The 14,300-nt window shown below is 35.4% G+C and overlaps 1 protein-coding gene and 1 non-coding gene across 4 annotated transcripts in view; one reads left to right on the forward strand and one right to left on the reverse strand.

Moving 5' to 3' along the window:
* The window catches only part of GABRB2 (gamma-aminobutyric acid type A receptor subunit beta2), a 261,265-nt gene that overhangs the window by 180,921 nt on the left and 66,044 nt on the right, over nt 1–14,300 (reverse strand). The gene's annotated exons all lie outside the window — the stretch shown is intronic.
* On the forward strand, nt 11,515–11,621 carry LOC118151844 (U6 spliceosomal RNA). Its single transcript, XR_004740249.3, has one exon. It is a non-coding gene; the product is annotated as a U6 spliceosomal RNA (small nuclear RNA).

Genomic DNA, 14,300 nt, shown 5'->3' on the forward strand with positions numbered 1-14,300 from the left:
ATTTGGGAATAAGATAGCAGGGTAAGGGGTTGGTTTCACATGCATTTGGTCTGCCATTTAAAGACATAAAGACACCTAACAGCTTATTTTTTAATGACAAGAGTTTAAAGTTTATTTTCATTTGTGGTAAGGTGTGGTTTGTTTAATTTGCTTGATCCATTAGAAGCACATTTTCTAAACTTTGAAAATTATCATTGCTGAACTAAAATCTTGAGCTTTTGTGACAAAACTTGCTTGTTGAGTTCTTCTAGATAATGGCTTTGTCTCTAAAATTAGATGGTTTCAGAGAAATCTGTCTCCACTCTCAGGCTTTTATAATTTTAAAGGAAAAAATATTTAACTTCATCTTAATTACCCCTTGTTGAAAGAACAACTGTGTCTAATATACAATCATTTATTTCCTTCACTTATGCTATAACAAAGTTGAGGTTTTGAGCTGACAAACTGACCTACTGTCTTTCAAAAAACAAGGTTAATGTTTTTAAGGTAGTAAAAATCTGTAACTTAGAAACTATATGAGCAAGTGTTATTTAATTTAAATGTAATGCAAGTTTCATGTGAATAAAACTCTACCATTATTCAGCATAGCATATTTGTAACTTTCACTACCATTCTGGACAGAATGTTTTAATATTAGACATTTTTAGAAAAGTACTTCAGTTTTTTTTTTTGCCTGGTATTTCAATTTTACAAAAATGCGACACAACAGGACAGATTTCCAAAGATTAGAATACCAAACTATTTTTGCAATTAACTTATTTTTTACCACTTTATGGGAGAAAATACATCTGATGTATAAATTATTATCTGAATAACACCAAAATAAGACCTAAGTTATACAGTAAGTACATTCTCAACATCATAGGCTGTGAGAGTAAAGATTACATCTTAGTCATGTGTATAAAGTCAATATTTAGCACACTTTCTGGTAAATGGTAGAAAACTACAGTTGTCTCTTACATGGTAATGTTGGACACATGGGAATATGTACAGAGAGTTCTAAAATGTGCACATCCTTTGCTCTGATATTTGGAGTTGCATGTTATGGAGTATTTATAGAAAATAATTAAGCAGCAAGCTTTGACAGCTTTACTTCCAAATATTGTCACAAGTCTATTACATCTGTCTCCAATATAAACAATCTAGTTTAAGGCACTATTGTTTACAAGTTACATAAGCCGTTGTTACTATCTCCTTGAGGCTAACCCTTGCTCCTACAGTGTAGTAGAAATGTAAAGCAAATCATGTCTTTTCCTTGCTTAAGATGATCTAAAGGCTTTTTACTGCACTTAGAACAAAATCCAAGCTTATTACTATGGCCTTAAAGGCTTTATCTCTTTGATCTCACCACCTATTCCCTCTTCTTTTCCCTCACCTCCACTCACTAAGCCCAACTACATTGGCCTTTTCTCTGTTTTGCAAATACTTCAAGTTCCTGCAGACTTTACAAACTTCGTCTTAACAATTGACTGAAAACCTAACTGACAGGCTATGTCCCCAAGCATGGCTGGTTACTTCCTGGGACACAGAGCTCAACTCAGAGCTTAAACCTCCTCAGTGGGGTTTCCCCTTCCTCTCAGTCCTAGCAATCCCTGTCACGTCCCTTATTTTTTTAATGTTCACAGCACTTATCATATTTTTACAGTTAATAATATTCAGTTGTTTGTTTCCTTGTGTATTTTTATGTCACCGAACAAGAAGGTAAGTTCCATGAAAATAAAAAGCTTCTTAGCTTATTCACTGATGTATCCCTATGCTTAAAACAGAGCTTAGGATGTAGTAGTAACAAAAAAATCCAAAACTATTAAAATATATGAAAGCATAAATGAAAGACAACACATGGACCTTAATACTCCCAAAATACTTATTGTTATATTAGCAATAAAATAAAAATTAGTAAAAACATAAATGTTCATAAATATGAAATTGTGTAAATGAAACACAGGACAAATATATAATGAAATGCAAACAGGCATACATATAATATTATAAAAATATTTATGACATGAATGGATGTTACTATAGTACTACTACACATCATTATATCTTATCTTTTTGAGAAGACTACAAAACAATATGCACAACATGACCCAATTGGGGAACGAACCATTCACAAAGTTTGAGAAAACACATCTAAAAATATATCTAATATGAATAGTAGTATCTCTGTGTGGTGATATGTCAAGTGATTTTCAATAATTTTTGTTAATTTGTGTTCTGTTAGGTGTATCATTTCTATAACAAAACTAAACAAATAATTACTTGTTGAGTTATATTAAAAAACTAGTATCTAACATTACTAATATGTCTTTATGCATATTTCAGAGATACTTCATGCATATTCAGAGATACTTTATGCATATTCAGAGATACTTTATGCATAGTATCAAGAGAAAGAAAATTTACTTGTAGTCACATATAAATGAGAAGCCTCTACCTTTAGGCTTGTTATTAACAAAGCATAAATTTTTTTATATTGAAAAGGGATTCATTTAGAGTCACACAAAAAGTAAGAACACTAATTGTTCCATCATTTTTCCTTTTCCAGAGAAGTTAACATATAACCATCATTGATCAGTGAGAACCACTACTATATTTCCCCTTAAACACCGAACAAAGGCAACTCAAAATGTTCTTCTGGCACTAACTTCGGTCTTCTTCACCTCACCATCAGGAAATAATATTTCATTTGTAAGGTAAAGACTTTATATCTGCTTCTTGTCTAATACTCAGAGGAGATGTAAACATTATTCACATATACACAAAGAGATGTTCACTTACTTAAGTCTAAGAGCACCCTCTGCACTGCAATGGAAGTTCAAGTCAATGGATTCTCCTGCAAAAGCTTTCGAAGAAACTCTATGGCCATGAAGTACAAGCTCCTCACAAAGCTCTTCGCAATCTGTTCTAGTCACTTTACCTTTCGTCATCTCTGTCTTCTCATCCAAAGTGAACAATCTGAGATAGAATGGATGATCCCTCAGACATTCTGTGCATCTCTGACACTACACTTACCTTCAACCAATCACTTTCCTGATCTTTTGCTTGAATTAAACTTTTCTACCTCTCTTGACCATCTTTTCTTTCCTTTTACTCTTTTTTTAATCATAGAGAATTGTTGCCCTTACTTTCTGTCTATCCAAACCCTACCTATCCTTCAAGCTTCCATGAGAGTACTTCCACTTCTCCTATACATCAGCATTCATCCTCTGAGCCTTCTAATGTATGTTCTGTAGTAAGCCAAACACTACTGAATTGAATGATTATTTAGGTGAGGGGAATAATCTCCCAGCTAAATTACACAGTAGCCCCGTCTTATCCATGGGAGACAGGTATCAAGACCCCAGTGGATGCCAGAAGCCACAGATAGTGCAGAACCCTATGAATACTATGATTTTTCCTATGTAAACACAGTAAGTTCAGATTATAAATCTGGCACAGTAAGGGATTAACAACAATAATAAAATAGAACAACTATAACAATGTGCCAGCAGCTTCACTCTTGAGCTATAGGGCTATAATTAAGTAAAATAAGGGTCACTCAAACACAAGTACTATGATACTGTGACAGCTGATCTGCTAACCGAGATGGCTACTGAGTGACAAATAGGCAGATAGCACAGTCAGCACTGAGCTGCTGGACAAAGGGATGATTCACTTTCTAGGTGGGACAGAGCAGGATAGTGAGAGATTTCATCACATTACTCTGAACAGCACTCAATTTAAAATTTATGAATTGTTTATTTCTATAATTCTGCATTTAATATTTTTGGACCATGGTTGACCACTGGTAACTGAAACCATGGAAATAGAAACCTGAGACAAAGGGAAACTACTGTACTATGCTCCTGAAGTCAGAAACCACGTCATCTTTTCTTCGTTAAGTGATCCAGGCATCTTATCTTTACATAGGTGACCCTTCATGAGTATTTGTTCATGGACACATTAAAGCTTGTTCTCACTTCATGCTTCCTGCATGGATTTTAAATGTTGATTTTCAAATTCTCTTACTAATCATTATTCCAGAATCCCCCAAGGAATTTGTTGTCTCCATTCACTGGCATTTGAGAACTAGGTTTCACTTTTTCTCTTTCGTACCGGTTTCAAACACCCTCAGAGCTACTAGTGTTCTCTGTGTTTCGTAGTTGCTCCAGTTCTACCAACCAGTGTCCCAGAGCTGGGAATAAGGATTTCTGAAGAACATAGTTTATCTATCAAAAGCAAACAAAACTCGGAGAGGAATGCAAGGATTCCCACGAAGCTGTTTCTACATTCCTGGCTCTTTAAAATGCTCTATTTTCCACATCTGAGCCCACAAATTGCTGATCCAATTATAGGTCATGGTAATATTTCCTCATTCTCAACCTCCTAAACTAGAATGTAATGAAGTAAAGCTCAGCTCCCCCTTAATAAAAGCCATCACACCAGATGTTCAATTGCAGCATTTTGGAAGAAGCACATGGTAGCAGCCCTGACTAATTGCTAGAGACACATTCAGGACATGGAAGCTGCACCTAAGATCACCCATTAGGGAAATTCAAGTTCAGAAGTGACTAATTATTTTCTCGTATGTGAAACTAAAATGCACATGGTCCAGTCAATGAGCTTTTCCACTATGTTGCTTAGTTCATTTTGTATCTTGTTATAGACTTACCTTCTCTGTGATACTGGGACTGATTTTAAGGATTGCTAAAATAATCTAGCCCTATAACTGGCTATCTCTGATGGTTACCTTAATATATATGATTCCTAGCAGAGGACTCAGTTCACCTTGAGATATTCAACATTAAAAGTGTACTTTGTATATAGATTTATTCACTATCAATGTGTGCTTTTTATTGCTCTATAAATTTATCTCAAATTGCTTTAGAGTATTTTATCTTCTAATTAGTCTGTACCCAATGTTAATACTTAACATTGTCCCTAGGTTCTTGCTTTCTGCATGCATTATTTCATTAATCATCGCAATAGCACTATAAGTTTTATATTGGATTAACCACTTAACTGGCTGCTGTGAGACATTGGGCATGCTACCTAACCTCCCTGAGCCATCATGCTTCATAAAACAAGGGAGATAATAGTTCCTATGAGTAAATAAGTTCACCCAAGGAAAGTGATTAGTAGAATGTCTGGCTCAGATTAAATCTACAAATGTTTGTATTATTATTAATGCTATTCTCATTATTTCCATTTTCCAAGTGACACATCTGAGACACATAGAGGAAAAGTGATAATTTTAATATCACTCAGTCAATAGTTTTCTAAGACCTGATTTGGTTATGGGATTCTCAGACCATTAGCCCATGTTCTTAGTACTAGGCCAAGTGCCTCTGCAACACCCACCTCACTGCCAGTTTTGATTCTAACCCATCCTTTGCCAAGATTGCTTCTATTCTCCTCCACCTTCCCCCAAAACGACACACATGCACACACACACACACACGTGTGTGCACAAACACACACAGTCATACACTAGAATTACTTGAGGCATACATAAAATAAATTGATTCTTGGGTGGGAGTTAGGAGATGAATGTCAGTTCCTGAGAATTTTTTTGTGATTTGAACACTGACATGCGTGTACTCCTAAACACACACATAATTTTACACAAAAGGTAATTACATCAACTAACTTCGTGTTAAATTATTAAGAAATCCCTTGTTTTGAGAGAGTGTATACTTTAGCACTGAGGAGCCTAAAGTAACTAGAGGGATGTACGGTGCTACCTATAACAATGTGCTCATTCATAAATAATTCAACTGGAGAAATAGGTCCAACAAACTAAAACTGGCTCAGCTTAAATTCATACCATCAGGAAGATTCCTTTCAGCAAAATGGTAACAACAATTACATAACACTTAGGTTGCACCATTAAAAATTAACTTTTTTTTCAGTTAAAAATGTGTGAATTTTACCACTTTCATATGGTTTAATGTAGACACAGTAGAGAGTATACAGGTAAAGTTATTCAGTTTATTTGACTATGATTAAGAATTTCAGTTTCCAAATAATTAGCAACACTCACACAGCCTAAGTTATCAAATTACCAAGCCAAATTTTGAAAAATAAAAAGCTTATTATTTTTATATTGAGTTTTCAAAATAGCTCTGTAATTTGTGTTCAGATTAAGAAGGAAATTCAGATTATGTCCTAATGTTTAGGAAATTTTCCAAATTCTCTATTAAACATTTTGCCTTGATAAAGCAATCTAAAGCTATGTAGATTGTACCCCTTTGAATGCAACCAGCCTATAGAGACACTTGGCAGATTTTTCTACACAATATGGTGATAGACATTTATATAACTAACTTATTACAAAATGCCTGAATTTAGGCAGTAGACCATGATCCAAGATGAAGGAAAAGGTGCAAGTATGGTGGCAGGTTCCATGAATATAGAGCATTGAAGGTGACAACATTGTACTTACCTTGAGGAAAAATAATACAATAACAACAAATTTCCTACCAAGAGCATAGGAACACAAATTAACAATTTCATTTGTTTCATGTGTAAGACACCAAGTTGGGAGTAATTTTGATTAAAGAAAAAAGAACATTTGAATAACGGTTTGATTTCACCTAAAAATCAAACTGAATTGTGCTGCTTGATTTGGTGGATTCTTAGAAAATAAAATAGCATCATCTGCCTCTCTCCTGTGGCTCCTACCTAGATTGTATTAATACATTTTTATTATTAATAGAAAAATCCTTTTTCAATACCATCAGCCACTATTAGACCCAACCGGGTCTCTAGCCATGTTAAAGGTGCTAAGTGGCACTTCACTATTTGCTGACTTTTTAAGATGTAGAGTCAAATAAAATTTGCTGTGTCTCCATTACGGACTAGGAAGTGTGCTAAGGGTTGAATGGATCTTGATCTAAGACAACCAGGGCCCCTGTTTCACCAGACATCAGTGTGGTAGAAGAAAAAAACTATAAACAAGTAAACAAATATCAGAAAACCAAAAGGTAGTTGAAGAAATGACCTCTGAGGAGGTGGATATTTGAGCAGAGGTGAATGTGTAGATAAGTCCAGCCATGCAGATATGAAGAAAGTTCCAAGCCCAGGAGACCAGTCAGTGCCAAGGCCTTAAAGCAGGGATGGATTGGGGAAGAGACCAGCTCTAAGCACCTTATAATGTATTTATGGCACATTTGCTCCTCCTTATCAGAGATGGGGGAAGATCTAAGGACACAGGGAGGGGAGCATCACACACTGGGGTCTGTTGGGGGGGACAAGGGAGGGACAGCGGGGGTAGGGAGTTGGGGAGGGATAACATGGGGAGAAATGCCAGATATAGGTGATGGGGATGGGGGGCAGCAAACCACATTGCCATGTATGTGCCTATGCAACAATCCTGCATGTTCTTCACATGTACCCCAGAACTAAAAGTGCAATAAAATATAAAAAAAAAGAAAAAAAGGAAAACAAAAAAATAAATAAAGACTGGTCTGTAGCTTTCGAGAGGCAGGCCTTCTAAAGATCATCAGCAGTCCTTTCATTCCTCCCTGTTATCTTGAAGATGAACTCAATTTTGCCATGACATTCAATCAGGATGGTTTGCTCAGTTTCCCTCAGAACTTGCCTCATTTCAAAATCCTAAATGGGTTTTCTCCCTTTCCTATGTTTCTCATTCTTTCTGTGCCTTCATACAATGTGGGGCCTAATTTTATGAACTAGAGAATTTTTTGTTACTTTTTAATTTAAGAAAATGTCATAATGTAGCTTTTCTAATGCTTCAGAATCATTATGTTCAGAAACAAAACATTGTATATATACAAGAGGTAGCAAGTCAATTTATTTATTATTATTATCAGTCTAGAAGAAACATATTTTCAGAAGAATAGGTGTCAATGTGTACTGTGATTTCCTTTTTGCTCTCTCTTAGAAGCAGTTCATGATTCTTGGAAAATCATCTATTTTCAGGGAAACTCATAATTAAAAGGAAATTACATTAAGTCGGATATAATATCAGAGTCCTTAACACATTTGTCTTTTTCCCTATCTACATTCAAAATGAACTGTTTTAAATCTGCTTGTAACTTCATGGTATAGTCAATTACATACCTCAAAATCCTTTTTGATTGGCAGTTAATTTTATATCCCTAGGCCAATATTATAAAAGCAATCTCCAAGGAATGCATCTAATTATAATGTCTCTGAGAGCTGGCTGTTCTGGACTAAATGTGACTAGTGAAACTCGAGTTGACCTCTCATATGCATTCAGAGGAGGCAAAATGTCAACATACCAGCTGGTGAGGGGGAGAGGGTGCAATGAAAAGAATAGTTAATTGGAAAGTTGGAGGCATGCTTGAGGACTACCTCCATCAATTAACACCTGATGGTTTTAGAGAGAAGCTTAATATCTCCAAGTGTCATGTTTTGCTTCTGTGAAATAGAATTAGTACTACCTCTGTAACATGTCCCAAGATACAAAATTACACATGACATGTGAACTTTGCCCCAAGACACACAATTACATATGACATGTGAAAGTCCTCTTTAATGTCTATATGTGAAAAGGCAGCATGGCCTAATGTTATTCTTCACTTTACTGTTATTATTATTATTCCTCACCTATTATTCCTCAACTTATAGTTGAAACCCAAGCAAGATGACTTCAGCAGTGAATTCTGCCAAACAGTTATAAAAGAATTAGCACCAGTCCTCTCCAATCTCATCCAAAAATTGAGGAACACTTCCAAACTCATTAAATGTGACCGGCATTACACTAATTCCAAAGTCAGAGACACTATGGAGAAAGAAAACTAGAGACCAGTATTGAATATCGATGCAAAAATCTCAACAAAATACTAGCAAACCAAACTCAATAGCACATGAGAAGGAATATACACCATAACAAGTAGAATTTATTCCTGGAATGCAAATATGGTTCAATGTATGATAATTAATAAATGTAACATACCACATTAACAAAATTAAGAAAAAATAATACGACCATTTCAACTGATACAGAAAAAGCATTTGACAAAATTTATCACCTTTTTGTGATGAAAACACTCAACAAACTAAAAACAAAATTACCTCAACGTAATAAAGGCCATATACAAAGTGTCCACAGCTAATATCATACTCAATAGTGGAAGACTGAAAGCTTTTCTTCTGAGATCAGAACAAAACAAAGATATTCACTTTCACCACCTCTATTTAGCACAGTCCTAGAAGATCTAGCCAGGGCAAATAGACAAGAAAAGGAATGAAAAGGCATCCTAATTGGAAAGAAAAAAGTGAAATAATCTCTGCTTGCAGATAACATAATCCACTATGTAGAAAATACTAAACATTCCACAAAAACTGTTATAATTATCAAACGAATTTGGCAAAGTTACAGAACACAAAATCAACATTCAAATATCAGTTGCATTTCTATACACTATCAATGAATGAGAAATACAAAAAAGGAAATTAAGAAAACAATTACAGTAGTATCAAAAGGAATAAAATATTTAGGAATAAACTTAGCCAAGGTAACAAAAGACTTGTACTCTGCAAACTATAATATGATTCTGAAAGAAATTAAAGACACAAATAAACAAAAATAAATACAATTTTCAAGGTTTGGAAGGCTTAATATTGTTAAGATGTCAATACTATCCACAGTAAACTAGTTTTAATGCAATCCTTATCAAAATTTCAATGGCACTATGATATTTATTTTTAAAATAGGAAAATGTAACCTAAAATTTGTAGGAAACTTCAATGTACCCCAAATAAACAAAATAATCTTGAAAAAGAACAAAGTTGGAAGTCTCCCACCTCCCAACTTCAAAACTTACAACTAAGCTATAGTAATTAAAACAGTGTGGTAGGGCATAAACACAAATATATGGCCAATGGAACTGAATTGAAAGCCAAGAAATAAACTCTCAAATGTACAAACAAATAAATGCTATTAAGCAAGGGTGCCAAGACTACCCGATACAGACGAGATGGTCTCTTCATCAAATGGTATTGAGATAACTGTATAACTCTAGGCAAAAGAACAAAGTTGGGCTCTTATTTTATGTCATATACAAAATTAAACCCAAATGGATTAAAGGCTTAAATGTAAAACCTAAAGTTATGGGCTGGGCGCAGTGGCTCACGCTCGTAATCCCAGCACTTTGGGAGGCCGAGGTGGGTGGATCATGAGGTTAAGAGATCGAGACCATCCTGGTCAACATGGTGAAACCCTGTCTCTACTAAAAATACAAAAAATTAGCTGGGCACGGTGGCGCGTGCCTGTAGTGCCAGCTACTCAGGAGGCTGAGGGAGGAGAATTGCCTGAATCCAGGAGGCGGAGGTTGCGGTGAGCCAAGATCGTGCCATTGCACTCTAGCCTGGGTAACAAGAGCGAAACTCCCTCTCAAAAAAAAAAAAACAAAAAAAAAAACCTAAAGTTATAAAACTCCTAGAAGAAAGCACACAAAAAAGTTTCAAGACATTGGATTTTGCAACAATTTCTTGGATATAACTAATAGCACAGGCAACTAAAGCAAAAATACACAATGGGATTACATCAGTTTTAAAGACACGCATATCAAATGAAACAGTCAGTCAGCAGAGTTAAAGGGCAACCTAAGGAATAGGAGAAAATACTTGTAAATTATTTCTCTAACAAGGTGTTAACATCCAGGATATATTTTAAAAAAAGCCTACAACTCATAACAAAAGAACAAACAACCTGGTTAAAAAATTGGCCAAGGACTTTAATACATTTCTTCAAAAGATAACGTATAAATGACCAACAAGCACATGTAAAGATTCTTAACATCACTAATCATTACAAAAATGTGAATCAAAACTACAATGAGATATCTATCATTTCATATATATAACCATTATAAACAAACAAAAAGAAAAAAAGAACATTAAGTATTGATGAAGATGTGGACAAACTGGAACCCTTATAACTAATGGTAGGAGTGTAAAATGGTGCAGCTGCTTTAGAAAACAGTATGGTTGTTCCTCAAAAACATAAAAATAGAATTACTATAAGATCCAGCAAGCCAAGTTCTGGGTATATATCTCCAAAAGAATTGAAAGTAGAATCTCAAAGAGGTAGTGGCATACCCGTGTTCATAGCAGTATTAATCACAACAGTCACGGGGTGGAAGCAACTCAAACGCCTGTCGGTGGATGACAGGATAAACAAAATGGGGTTGATACATACAGACGGAGTGTTATTCAGCCTTAAAAAGATAGGATATTCTGACACATGATACAACATAGATGAACCTTGATGACATGATGCTAAGTGAAGTAAGCCAATCACAGAATGCCAAACACTATATGATTCCATGGATACGATGTACCTAGAGTAGTGAAGTTCATAGAGACATAAAGTAGCATAGTGGTTTCCAGGAGCTGGGGACTGAGGGAAATTGAAAGTTGTTGTTTAATGAACATAGAGTTTCAGTTTTGCAAAAGAAAAAGAGTTCTCAAGATTGGTAGCACAAGTATGTGAATATAATAATACTGCTGAACTATTCACTTTTAAAAAGTATATTAGGCATGCTCACCTCAGCAGCACATATACTAAAGTTGGAACGGTACAGAAAAGATTAACATGGACCCTGAGCAAGAATGACACACACATTTGTGAAGCGTTCCATATTTTTGTCACCACCAGGCCTGCCTTACAGGACCTCCTGAAAAAAGCACTAAATATGGAAAGGAATAACTGGTACCAGCCACTGCAAAAATATGCCAAAGTGTAAAGACCATCAACACTATGAAGAAACTGCATCAATAATGGGCAAAATAACCACGTAGCATCATAATCACAGGATCAGATTCACACATAACAATATTAACCTTCAAGGTAAATGGGCTGAATGCCTCAATTAAAAGATGCAGACTGGCAAATTGGATAAAGAGTCAAGACCCATCAACATGGTGTATTCAGGAAACCCATCTCACGTGTAAAGACATACATAGGCTCAAAATAAAGGGATGGAGGAATATTTACCATGCAAATGGGAAGCAAAAAAAAAAAAAAAAAAAAGCAGGGATTGCAATCCTAGTCTCTCATAAAACAGACTTTAAACCAACAACAATCAAAAGAGACAAAGAAGGCATTACATAATGGTAAAGGGATCAATGCAATGAGAAGATCTAACTATCCTAAATATATATGCATCCAATACAGGAGCACTCAGATTCATAAAGCAAGTCCTTAGAGACCTACAAAGAGATGTAGACTCGCACAAAATAGTATTGGGAGACTTTAACACCCCTCTGTCAACGTTAGACAGATCAACAAGACAGAAAAATCACAAGGATATCCAGGACTTGAACTCAGCTCTGCACTGAGTGGACCTAACAGACTCTACAGAAGTCTCCACTCCAAATCAACAGAATATACATCCTTCTCAGCACCACATCACATTTATTCTAAAATTGATCACATAATTGGAAGTTAAAACACTCCTCAGCAAATGCGGAAGAATGGAAATCTTAACAGTCTCTCAGACCACAGTGAAATCAAATTAGAACTGAGGATTAAAAACCTCACTCAAAACCACACAACTACATGGAAACTGAACACATGGCACATCTACACCATGGAATACTATGCAGCCATAAAAAAGGATGAGTTCATGTCCTTTGCAAGGACATGGATGAATCTGGAAACCGTCATTCTCAGCAAACTAACACAAGAACAGAAAACTAAACACTGCGTATTTTCACTCATAAGTGGGAGTTGAACAATGAGGATGCATGGACACAGAGAGCGGAATATCACACACCAGGGCCTGTCAGCTGGTGGGGGGTAGGGGAGGGATATCATTAGGAGAAATACCCAGTGAAGATGATGGGTTGATGGGTGCAGCATATCACCATGGCATATGTATGCCTATGTAACAAAATTGCACGTTCTGCACATGTACCCTAGAACTTAAAGCATAATAATATATAAATAAAAAATAAAAAGTATATTAGGGACATTTGTTAATTATAGCTTCACGTATGGTAAACACAGAATCATTTTGCAAAGAAACCATCACTTGCTTTATAAGTTTGGATTTCTACATAGTTATATAGTAAGCTTTCCTATGTTTTTTAAAAATATAAGAAAAACTGGAACTATTCCCTCTCCTTTTAAAAAAATCACACTGAACAAAGAAACTGTAATAATCACAAAGTCTTTGTTCCTACAGAGTGCAGAGAGATTGGCTTGTTCAAAGTGATCAGGAAAAAATTAACTTGGAATACGTATATTCTCTACAAAGGGAAGACATGTAAGAGAAATTGCATTTATGACTCTCTGACAAAACAGCATTAAGTTATTTTTAAACCTCACCTTGAATTACAAAGGTTGCATACATATTACCATTCTATTTTCCAACCAAATAAACTCACTGATATAAATTGCTATTTTGACCAGATGTGGTAAACCTGATGATGGTCTTGAAAATGATCTTTGAAATCTGTGCCACAAAATTTTAATAATTCACTTTCTGCGTACAACACATTGGCCAGAGGTACATATTATTATTAAGCAAATCCAAACAAAATTATTTACCATATGCTTCTTGTATTTTCTGATCTTTATGGGGTTTTTTGCAAAGTTTGTTAATTTGCTGGTTACACAAGAATAACTTTGCAAGAGACATTGGGAGAGAATTGGGTAGACTAACTGATATCCACATAGATTTCCATGAATATCTTTCATGGTTGAGTACAATGCATACTACATCATACTATGTGCCCTTCAGATAAGTCTGTCTTATTTATGGATACTTGTGATGAGCAGAGTCCGTCCCATCTTAACTGACTATTTTATTTTTTTCCTTGCACTCTAATCAGTGAAAAGGTGTGAGGAAACTGGCAGAGAGAGACAAAAATGCTATGTAGACCCTTTTCAATATTTTAGGTGCTTATTTTCATTCTGCTCAGCATGGGCTAGGCTCATTCTCTCTGAAGCAGCAGGCTCTGAAGAGATCTGACAGTAGTAAAAAGAAAGGACATTTTAAAATAAGTACATATCCCTGCTTTCATGCTTTTGATAAGCTTGTAGAAGCTGAGATAAAAACCAATTTACAGACCCAGGCTGGAACAACAACAAAAAATGTGCTGAGTCAAGAGAATTCTCATGTGTCCAAGAGAATACCTGATGGACCAAGATGAAACCCAAATGCATATGACTACTTTTGGATGCAAAGGCATTTTTTTTTTTTTTTTTATTGAGACCAAAGAGGCATTGGGCACAAAGTTTTATCACCGTATCTGTCTATATCAGATATTCTTTACATACACTGAATGCACACAGGCCAGGGTTTTCAGGGTTGAAGCGG

The sequence above is a fragment of the Callithrix jacchus genome, chromosome 2, assembly GCF_049354715.1.
Source record: "Callithrix jacchus isolate 240 chromosome 2, calJac240_pri, whole genome shotgun sequence".
Classification (NCBI taxonomy): domain Eukaryota; kingdom Metazoa; phylum Chordata; class Mammalia; order Primates; family Cebidae; genus Callithrix; species Callithrix jacchus.